The following is a 12,303-nucleotide window of genomic DNA, read 5'->3' as shown; positions in this document are numbered from 1 at the left end:
TGTACTAGTGTAATGTAATATTGGTGTAATGCAGACTCACAATAAAGTAATTTAATACAGTAGTGTACTGATATAATGTCGGTGAAACCACATGCTACCCTTCTCTTTACTAGCTTTCCTCTTCCACAATGTATTTATTCACATTATCATGAAGCTATTTTCTTCAAACAGGAAAACTCAAATGAAACTGATAAAAGCCGTCTCCAGAGAGATGTAGTTTGTGACAGGGCTCTAAATCATACCACGTTTTTCTATGTTTGAATTTCACACAGAAAGAAAAATACATTGTGCGTCGTAAAACTTGTAGACTGATCACTTTTGACAATTATCATAAACACAATTGCATCAATCTTAAAATTAATTAAATATGCACTATATTACATTGACTGAAGATGCACTCACATTTGTTATTTTGCCGTTTGTTTTCTTTACAAACGTTGACCACATACCCCGCTTAAAAAGTCCCATGATTTGAGTAAGAAACTAGTTTAACTTTGAAAAAGGAAGGGAAAAAAGGTTTTGGATCTAATCGGCTTGTTTATACTCGTTTGCTTCAATTGGAATTTAATGGGAAAGGGAGAGTTAATTCAAATGGAATGACATTATCCCAATTAAAAGTAATTGTCCAGCAATTCTCCATGGAATTCCAGTCCTTACCCCTAACAGTCATGCAGAATGCTCCTATTAAAGCCGCATAGGGCACCTGGACTGACAACATATGGCATATAGGAGGTGGAAGCTGAGCCTTTGCTGGATATTCATAAATAAAGATGAGAAAACAACAGCTGGAAGAAAGAGTGCAAAGTGTGACCCACAAATAGACACTGACTAATACAATACAGCTGAAACACTGGGGGTAACAATTAGCTGAAACACTGGGGGTAACAATTAGCTGAAACGAATCAGATAAATGAAACTTGCTCTAAAGTACTGTATTTTTGACTCTCTGGGTTGCCGTATAGCACTTACATTAGCTCATCACTAGTAACGTCAAATAACCACTTCATAATCAAAGATATTCCAGCTGAGAATTAAATCATTGACAACATATTTGAAATATCATTATAATCAGATCCCACAGAATCCTACAAGTTCTGAAAATAGGAGCAATTTGGAGATATGAAGAAAAAGCACTTTTGTCAAGGTTATCATAGTGTAAGCTTGCAAGAAAGGCATTTCACTCTACTGTACACAAGACATTAAAAACCCTGTAATATAGGGGGGACTTCCAATGTCCGCCACTGACCACTTTACGTTACGTTAACAAAGATCCTGTAATTCTGTCAGTACAGAAGAACCCACACAATGAGAGAAACAATTCAGCCAACTCTGAGCATTATTGTTCTGTTAGAGACAAACAACAAATTATGTATAGTAGAAATATTGAGTAGTGGATAAGGAATCAACTCAAGCCTTCTCTGGAAGCAAAAAATTATCACAACTTGGGGTTTCTAGATGGAGTACTTCTTGTTTCGTGTAAGACAATGAGGAACCCGAGCGCATAATACTATCTCCATCACTATTACCACTGTATCTAGTGTCTATGGTGCATGAACTTTGGTCGACATTGCTTCAAAACAGACATGCTTCAAATCAGATAATTCACATTACAAGTGACAATTGTTTCAACGTGCATACAAACTACGGTTCTTTAAGGAGTGTAACAAAGTTAAAAACAGGATGTAACAGAACACACTACCAAATATGATGAGGTAGAAAGAGTATAACACACAAGCTAAAACCCAATGGAACTTTTTTCACTAGAACTTAGATGATGCTCTACTGCTACATAAACTTGCCAGGATAAGCGTGCACAAACACATCAAGACAGACTGTTTGCCCAGTAGAGCACTCAAACCTCTTCCATCATCACACTATACACACTTTGAAGTTTGGTCTGGCACAAACACATATATGCATAGAAACACACACACACACTCTGCCCAGAATGCAGCCCTACCGTGCAGTGGTTCCGTAGTTCTGTGGGGGTCTGTGTCAGGGTGGTACTTACCACCGTCCCTCTGAAGAACACATACAGACACTCCCCCTACACCCCTGCTAGAGTTTATTACACCCTCTTTCTCTGCTCTCTCTCTCTTTTCTTCTCTCTCTCCTATACACAATCATTTACATTTACATTTTAGTCATTTAGCAGATGCTCTCATCCAGAGCGACTTACAGTTGGTGAGTGCATAATTTTTTTTTTTTTTCATACTGGCCCCCCGTGGGAATCGAACCCACAACCCTGGCTTTGCAAGCGCCATGCTCTACCAACTGAGCTACACAGGACTATCATGTTGTCTAAATGCTTACATCCTTTTTACTAATTTTAAATCTATGTGGGAAAAAGTTGCAGTATATATATGGACACGTGTACAATTCATTTTTTGGGGGACAACCTAGATAAAGTTCCAGACATCTGTTAGCTGCACCACTATCCGCCTGTCATCACTGGACTACAATCTATGCTCCTCATCAGTTATGGAATATTGAAGATAATAACTGGTGGATGATTGACCAAGGCCTTTGTTGGTCTCACCTGACAGAGCCCCTCTCTGTGTTGTTTTAACACAAGCAGTCAAAGCATCCCCTAGTCCTCATGCTTAACTAGAGAATTGGTTTACAAGACAGCGTAGGAAGACATCTAAGAGTGACATTATGAGCGGTTTGCAGAGCTAATGTGCTTATCAAGATGTATTTGGCAGTGGTGAAGGGTTTCTCTGAAGGAGCTGTCACTCTCAACCGGACCGTATCCTCCTTCCCCATTGACCTGTTGGCTCCCTCTTCCCCCATTTGCAATAGTTGTCTCATTCCACCTGGTAAAATGATTGCATGGTTTCACAAACATCTCCAGCCAAAAAGAGGAGTTGAGTTGTAGGCTACGCATTCCTCTCAAAATAACCAAATATTGTAAACAAAAAGTGAATAATGTCATGATGTAGTGGGGAGAGTTAGTTTTAAGTATTGACTGAACAGCATTGCACGTTACACAGCAACGCAGAAGAACAACAAATAACCAGTCCAAATGCATCTTTAATCTCACTCAGCTCTCCGAACTAAAAATAACAAGCCAATCACCAAGCGGTAGGAAGTAGTGTGCGATAGGAACCCATACGCTGAACAACAGATTGAAGGATAGTGTGCTTATCCCCTGGGAAAATCAACAACACCCAACACACACACTAGCAAACAAGACAATAAAACAAGCACTTACAGGAAGCATATCGGAACTACTACTGCCATTGTGCTGTTTGCCATTTGATTTGGCCCACCTTGCGCCCTTCCCAAACAAAGTTCACTCTAAAAGCCAGACCTATAGGAAGTCATCAGGTACCTGCAGTCTAAAAGGCCTCTGCTGCATCTGTCTAAAACCCAATCAACTAACACATCCAGATCAGGTGGAAAACATCCAGATAAAGAAATGTTTGGAAAATGTCAAGTGTGCCATGCCAAGTAGGTGCACTCCCTCTTCTTGCCCCACCTTCTCCCGGTCTGAACTAGGCAGATCAGGTATGGATACCTAACCTCGCCCTGCTGGCTAGAAGATAGCAATGCTATCTATTGTTTAATTTCTAAAAGGTCTACTTCATGTAATTTATCCATTATGATTCCATTCATTTATGGTTACTGAGGCCACTTGACCTCCTGTTGACTTGAGGATAAGCATCTTAACCTTTGACCTATTTAAAAGTGTGTTGTGTTTCCTCTGACTAAATGTGGTTCCCACATACAGATCAGTTATATTGGGTCTTGAGCAACCCCAGCTAGCTTGGTGACACTGAGTAATAGCTCTAAAAAGCTCTACACATCTCCATCAGTAGGAAAGAAAAATCAGCATTTATGCTAGGAAGCTAGGACTCCTAACAGCATGGGGCAAGTCAGCACTGTAATTAATATCTGAACTTTCTGACATTCATGTGTGAGCAAGTATGTCTCTGTGTGTGCCACGTGAGAGAGACATCTAGTTTCTAAGGAAGAACGAAATGTGTAGAGATCAAGGGGAAAAATAGAGTTGAGCGAGAAACAGGCAGACAGAGAGAGACAGAGAGAGAGACAGAGAGAGACAGGTAAAGAGATAGAGAGGGAGGGTGGTAGAGACAGACAGAGAGAGAGGGAGATAGATAGAGAGAGTAAGATTAGCCAGAAAGTAACCCATGATTCACCAAATGATATTTTGAAGGAGGAAACAAAGTACTTTAAGCATATGTTTTCGTTTCAGTCGCCTCCATCTCCTCTAACTGAAGCTAATTGTAGAGATTTTTTTTCTATTGATAATCTCAAATTAACAGCCATACAGAAAAACTCATGTGAAGGTGAAATTACAGAGGAGGAACTTCTGGATGCAATTAAAGACTTTAAGTCCGGGAAAACTCCAGGGTTGGATGGCATACCAGTCGAGGTATACCAAACCTTTTTTGATATACTAAGAGGACCGTTATTAGCATGTTTTAACCACTCTTATGTAAATGGAATATTATCTGACACTCAAGAAGAAGGTCTGATCTCATTATTACTGAAACAGGATACAAGTGGAAAATATAAAGATCCAGTCCATTTAAAAAATTGGAGGCCCCTTACACTTCAGTGTTGTGAGGCAAAAATTCTAGCAAAATGTATAGCGCATAGAATTAAAAAGGTATTGTCGGATATTATTCATTCTAATCAGACAGGTTTTTTACATTTACATTACATTTTAGTCATTTAGCAGACGCTCTTATCCAGAGCGACTTACAGGAGCAATTAGGGTTAAGTGCCTTGCTCAAGGGCACATTTACGTCATTTAGCAGACGCTCTTATCCAGAGCGACTCACCAATTGGTGCGTTCACCCTATAGCCAGTGGGATGACCACTTTACAATTTTGGGGGGGGGGGGGGGTAGAAGGATTACTTTATCCTATCCCAGGTATTCCTTAAAGAGGTGGGGTTTCAAATGTCTCCGGAAGGTGGTGAGCGACTCCGCTGTGTGTGTGGGGGGGGGGGGGGGGGGGTGTAGAAGGATTACTTTATCCAATCCCAGGTATTCCTTAAAGAGGTGGGGTTTCAAATGTCTCCGGAAGGTGGTGAGCGACTCCGCTGTGTGTGGGGGGGGGGGGTTGAAGGATTACTTTATCCTATCCCAGGTATTCCTTAAAGAGGTGGGGTTTCAAATGTCACCGGAAGGTGGTGAGCGACTCCGCTGTGTGTGTGGGTGGGGGGGGGGGGGGGGTAGAAGGATTACTTTATCCTATCCCAGGTATTCCTTAAAGAGGTGGGGTTTCAAATGTCTCCGGAAGGTGGTGAGTGACTCCGCTGAGGGGTGGGTGGGGGGGGGGGGGGGGGGGGGGGGGTAGATACATTGGAGATAATATTAGGCAAGTATTGGAAACAATAGAACACTATGGAAAATCTGGGAAACCAGGCCTGCTATTCATAGCAGACTTCGAAAAGGCATTTGATAAAGTACGACTGGGGTTTATATATAAATGCCTGGAGCATTTCAATTTTGGAGAATATCTTATAAAATGGGTCAAAATCATGTATAGTAACCCTAGGTGTAAAATAGTAAATTATAGCTATTTCTCAGAAAGTACATATCCCAAAGGAAATAAATGATCTCACTTCAATAAACTTTAATAGAAAGTTAGCAAAAATAGAATAGAAAGTTACCATGGAAAGGTAAATATCTGTCAATTTGTGGAAAAATCACCCTGATTAACTCTTTAGTATTATCCCAGTTGACCTATTTGCTTATGGTCTTGCCTACGCCTAGCGAACAGTTTTTTAAATTATATGAGAAAAAAATATTCCTTCTTATTTTGAACGGCAAGCCAGACAAAATTAAATGGGCCTATTTATATAATGAATATGAATTCGGAGGACAGAAATGATTAAATATTAAAGCATTAAACTTATCACTAAAAGCTTCAGTCATACAAAAGTTATACTTAAATCCGAACTGGTTCTCTAGCAAATTAGTAAGATTGTCTCACCCAATGTTCAAGAATGGCCTTTTTCCCTTTATTCAGATTACAACCACTCACTTTCAGTTATTTGAAAAGGAAATCATCTCCCAAATATCACTATTTCTAAAACAAGCCATAGAAAGTTGGTTGCAATTTCAATTTAATCCTCCAGAAACGACAGAACAAATAATGCAACAAATATTGTGGTTAAACTCAAATATACTAATTGACAAAAAAACTATCTTTTTGACAAAATGTTTTTAAAAAGTATAATCTTCGTAAATGATATCATCGGTGGGACTGGTGGAGTTATGTCGCACATGCAGCTAACAAAAACATATGGAAATGTCTGCTCTACCCAAAATTACAACCAAATAATTGCAGCCTTACCGCAAACATGGAAGAGGAAAGTGGAATGGGGGAGAAAGTAAGGAACTTGTCTGTCGGCCTTGCATTACAGAACATAATTGGTTAAGGAAAACTGTGATAAATAAAAAAGTATATAAGTTTTATTTAAGGACCAAAGGATTGACAGCCATCCCATATAGATTGCAAAATAGTTGGGAAGAGATTTTTGACGTACCGATCCCATGGCATAGTGTTTATGAACTTATACGCAAAACGACACCGGATTCAAAACATAGAATCTTTACATTTAAATTATTATATAAAATTCTTGCTACCAATAGAATGTTATTTATATGGGGGATACAACCTTCCCAGCTCTGCAGATTTAGCTGCGAAGAGACAGAATCATTAGATCATTTGTTTTGGTACTGTCCATTTGTAGCTTGTTTTTGGATACAGGTCCAGGAATGGATAAAGGATTGCAATATTTACCTGGAGCTAACCTTGCAGATAGCATTACTGTGTGATCTGAAAAGTCATAGTCAATCGATCAATAACATAATAATACTTTTAGCAAAAATGTTTATTTTCAATTCACAATCTGTAGAAACAATGAGAATAGAAAGGTTCAGAACTTTTGTAAGACATCACAGTACAGTTAGAAATCCTATATGGATGGTGTTAAAAGATAGATGGGAGGTGTTGAATGGAATTGAAGGATGGGACTAATAACAACTAACAACAAATAATAACAAGATAGGTAATAATGTAAGCATACTGTGTCCATAATAAGTATATAGGTTGTATGTTGGGAGCTTTTGTGAAAGAGCACAGTTAGAAAGATATGGCATATAGAAGCAAACCGGATGGACATCATGAAAATGATCGGAGAGGTTGAGAGTAGAGGAAGTTCAGGAGAAAAAACAAACAACATTTAATTGTTGTAAGATTGACTGTGTCCATAAAATGTGGGTAGTGGGTATGGGCTGGAAGTGGAGGCCTAAGCGTTGTTGTTCACTAGTTTACTCCAAGTAGGGAAAGGGTGGTGGGGTTGGAAAGTAATAAAGGGGAATATATATATATATTTTTTTAAGGATATGTTTGTGTATGTATGTGTATGTATGTATGTATATGTATGTATATATATATATATATATATATATATATATATATATATATATATACACAGTGGGGAGAACAAGTATTTGATACACTGCCTATTTTGCAGGTTTTCCTACTTACAAAGCATGTAGAGGTCTGTAATTTTTATCATAGGTACACTTCAACTGTGAGTGACGGAATCTAAAACAAAAATCCAGAAAATCACATTGTATGATTTTTAAGTAATTAATTTGCATTTTATTGCATGACATAAGTATTTGATCACCTACCAACCAGTAAGAATTCCGACTCTCACAGACCTGTTAGTTTTTCTTTAAGAAGCCCTCCTGTTCTCCACTCATTACCTGTATTAACTGCACCTGTTTGAACTCGTTACCTGTATAAAAGACACCTGTCCACACACTCAATCAAACAGACTCCAACCTCTCCACAATGGCCAAGACCAGAGAGCTGTGTAAGGACATCAGGGATGAAATTGTAGACCTGCACAAGGCTGGGATGGGCTACAGGACAATAGGCAAGCAGCTTGGTGAGAAGGCAACAACTGTTGGCGCAATTATTAGAAAATGGAAGAAGTTCAAGATGACGGTCAATCACCCTCGGTCTGGGGCTCCATGCAAGATCTCACCTTGTGGGGCATCAATGATCATGAGGAAGATGAGGGATCAGCCCAGAACTACACGGCAGGACCTGGTCAATGACCTGAAGAGAGCTGGGACCACAGTCTCAAAGAAAACCATTAGTAACACACTACGCCGTCATGGATTAAAATCCTGCAGCACACGCAAGGTCCCCCTGCTCAAGCCAGCGCATGTCCAGGCCCGTCTGAAGTTTGCCAATGACCATCTGGATGATCCAGAGGAGGAATGGGAGAAGGTCATGTGGTCTGATGAGACAAAAATAGAGCTTTTTGGTCTAAACTCCACTCGCCGTGTTTGGAGGAAGAAGAAGGATGAGTACAACCCCAAGACACCATCCCAACCGTGAAGCATGGAGGTGGAAACATCATTCTTTGGGGATGCTTTTCTGCAAAGGGGACAGGACGACTGCACCGTATTGAGTGGAGGATGGATGGGGCCATGTATCGCAAGATCTTGGCCAACAACCTCCTTCCCTCAGTAAGAGCATTGAAGATGGGTCGTGGCTGGGTCTTCCAGCATGACAACGACCCGAAACACCAGCCAGGGCAACTAAGGAGTGGCCCCGTAAGAAGCATCTCAAGGTCCTGGAGTGGCCTAGCCAGTCTCCAGACCTGAACCCAATAGAACATATTTGGAGGGAGCTGAAAGTCCGTATTGCCCAGCGACAGCCCCGAAACCTGAAGTATCTGGAGAAGATCTGTATGGAGGAGTAGGCCAAAATCCCTGCTGCAGTGTGTGCAAACCTGGTCAAGGCCTACAGGAAACGTATGATCTCTGTAATTGCAAACAAAGGTTTCTGTACCAAATATTAAGTTCTGCTTTTCTGATGTATCAAATACTTATGTCATGCAATAAAATGCAAATGAATTACTTAAAAATCATACAATGTGATTTTCTGGATTTTTGTTTTCGATTCCGTCTCTCACAGTTGAAGTGTACCTATGATAAAAATTACAGACCTCTACATGCTTTATAAGTAGGAAAACCTGCAAAATCAGCAGTGTATCAAATTCTTGTTCTCCCCACTGTATATATAAAACATGGAGGATTGGAAGTGATGCAGACAATTACATTGATGGAAGTTACAATCTATCTGCAATATTAAGCTGATCTACCCCCCCTCCAAAAAAAAAAAAAGATTAGCCAGAAAACACAAGAGGACCAGGGCTGGGGATACTGTAGGGAGGGAGGGAGCCATGGGACGATTTAATCTCTCCAATTACAATAACTGGCAGCTGCCCTCTATCAGCAAGTTAGGAGCCTAATCTCTTCATCTCCCTCTCTCCCTGCCCTCCTCCCCATCTCACTCTCTCCCTCCCCTCCCCTCTCCCCTCCTCTCACTCTCTCCCTTCCCTCCTCTCACTCTCTCCGTTCCCTCCCCTCCTCTCCTCTCCTCTCCCTTCCCTCTCCCCCTCTCCCTTCCCTCCCCCCTCTCCCTTCCCTCCCTTTACTCCCCCCCTCTCTCCCTTCCCTCCCCCTCTCTCCCTTCCCCCCTCCCCCCTCTCCTTTCCCTCCCCTCTCCCTTCCCTCCCCCCCTCTCTCCCTTCCCTCCCCCCTCTCTCCCTTCCCTCCCCCCTCTCTCCCTTCCCTCCCATCTCTCCCTTCCCTCCCCCCTCTCTCCCTTCCCTCCCCCCCTCTCTCCCTTCCCTCCCCCCCTCTCTCCATCTCCCTCCCCATTTTACATCTAGCAGAAGTTCTTATCCAGAATGACTTAGTCAGTGTGTTCAACGAAGCTAGGTAAAAACAACCACATATCGTTTCTCTCCCTCTTTACTGCCCTTCCCACTATCTTGCAGAGAACAGACATGTGTATTTTCACTTACAACCCAACCCAACCCCCTGAGACCCACTCTCTCCCCACTATCTCTCTGTCCGGCCTCTACCTCTTCTCTCTCACCCTTCTCTTCTCCGTGGCACAGTCATTCCTACCAGTCTCTCCTCTCCCTCTAGGCCCTCGGTCTGTCTAGACAGAGTACTGCTCATCAACACAACAGGCTGGGATTGTCCCAGCTGACGCGGTTCAGGGATAGAAGAGCTCCCTCTGGTACAGCTCAGAGGAACTGCACTCACTCAATCCCCATAACAACAACACAGGGCTGGGATTATAGGTGCTGTTCAATTTGGGACAAACATATAGAATGTATTGCGGTCATTATAGCAAGACTCATTGAAAATCCAACCGCTGTCATATACAACCATGGTATATGATTCGGAAGAGGTTGAATAATAGAATAACTAACAGTAATAATCCCCAGCAGATGTGAAGGGCTCACACAAGCACTACCCGGACCCTATCAAACAGGCCTACAGTAATCTCCATTGATTCTCCCTGGTGAGTTTCCCGACACTAAACAGCAAGGCCATCCAAGTTTGAGAGCCGATGATTTATAGATACAGAACCATTACTTCATGGTTGTTTGAGAGGCTGGAAAAATCATATCATGTTGTTGTGTATTCATACACTATGTATTATATCCTAATTAACATTTTCATTCAGTATTTCATTCTATTCCCTGTACACAAACAGTACGGGACTGTGGAAAGTCTGTGGAACTGAACTGGAGCAAAAGCAATCCTACTGTAGCAATAGGTCAGGTCCAAGCTGTGGATAACTTAGAATGGTGGGTGAGAGGGAGAAAGAGAGGATGGGGTGGAGTGGGGTGCTGCTGGGACCAGCGACCAGCTCTGCTGTCCATAGACGTCCAGCTCACTCCCAGTCCCGATTCAGCATCCCGGAGAGGCAGGGCACTGATACACACTAGACAGAGCTCGGCTTACCCAAGGCCACAGTCTACTTTGCCTTGATTAGACAAACACACACAGCTTTTGTCAGTGCAGGGATCCCTTGCTCCTAATCCAAGACGCGTTTTTCTGAAGGGGAGCTATCCCTGATTCCTCTTACAGCCACCTGCATAAGACTATCATACACCATGTGTGTATGTGTGTGGAATGAAGCCCCCTTTGTCAGGATTAAGTCTCTAGGTTAGAGACTTCCAAGTCCCGCCACAGAGAGAGAGTCAAGACACAGAAATCAACCCAATCATTGTAATCATGACAACTTTTACACAGAGATACTCACAATGCCTCACTCTTAACCAGAGTGGGGGTGCTGCTGCGAGTACGAGTCACTCCAATCTGTTTCCAAGCTGCAGTAGATTAATCCCCATCTCTCTCTCTCTCTCACACACACACACACACACATAATAAATAAAGCAGAACAATCCATCCTCTACAGAGGGTTTTAAGTTGGTGTGAAACAAAGGCATTAGGACTTTGAACCCAGATAAACCCTTGGTAGTGACGTAACGTCTCGGTAGTAGTGAGAATAGGAGTGCTGATAAAGGATCAGGTCCCCTGTCTCTATACATCTATTTTTCATTATGATCTAAAACGCAAAACTGATCTGAGCTCAGCACTCCTCCTCTGAGACTTGGGATTATCCATAAACATGGACCTAAGGTGAGAGGTCTGTCATTATGGACCTGTATGGTTCTCACCTCCATGTGTTCCACTTATACAGTGCTCCCTAAATACAGGAGAAATCTGCATTGGGACATTCATAGCTATGACAAAGCATCAAGATGGATGCTGCAGATAACAGCGAGCCAAACAAACAAAGCATGGAAAATGAGTCGTCCAAAGGGGCTTATCAATAACAAGTCTCTTATGTGCCAACAGGGGAGACCTGGTGAAAAGTGAGACAGAGGCATGACGCAAATGAAGGAGCCAAGAGAGCAAGAGAGAAAGCCAGTGGACCACGGAGGGATACACACTCTCCCTCTCTTCTGTCTGACCCCATGGGTAATTTATGGCCCGTGTTTGGCCACTCAGGAGGGTTGGAATTCAGGGGTCGGGGTTCTTGGAACCTCAATTGCCGGCCGTTCCTGCGTTTGTCGGTTCGGACATCTTTGGGCGTTGTAATGATTTAATAGTGGGGTCGGAGGAGTGGAGGAGAGGGGCTGTGGTAGGCTTCACACGGCTGGGGTTCCAGGGGACTGAGCTGACCCCTCCAGACCCCCAGCTCCAGACACCTTGCCTCCGAGCTCCAGCCAGCCCGTCTGTCACCCCTCATTCCAGGCAGAGCTCACAGTAAAGCAGGGCATACGGCGAGGAGCAGCAGGGTGAAGTTCACAGGGGGGGGAGGGGGTAGTCACTGATGTCTCTATCCACATGAACTGAACTGAATGTGTCTGAGTTGAGTTCCCCCTACTGCTTATTCACAAAAACATACTAGTCTGACCACCACCACT

Source organism: Coregonus lavaretus, assembly GCF_964263955.1.
Source record: "Coregonus lavaretus genome assembly, chromosome: 30".
NCBI classification, from domain to species: Eukaryota; Metazoa; Chordata; class Actinopteri; order Salmoniformes; family Salmonidae; genus Coregonus; species Coregonus lavaretus.
This window is presented reverse-complemented; position numbering follows the sequence as displayed.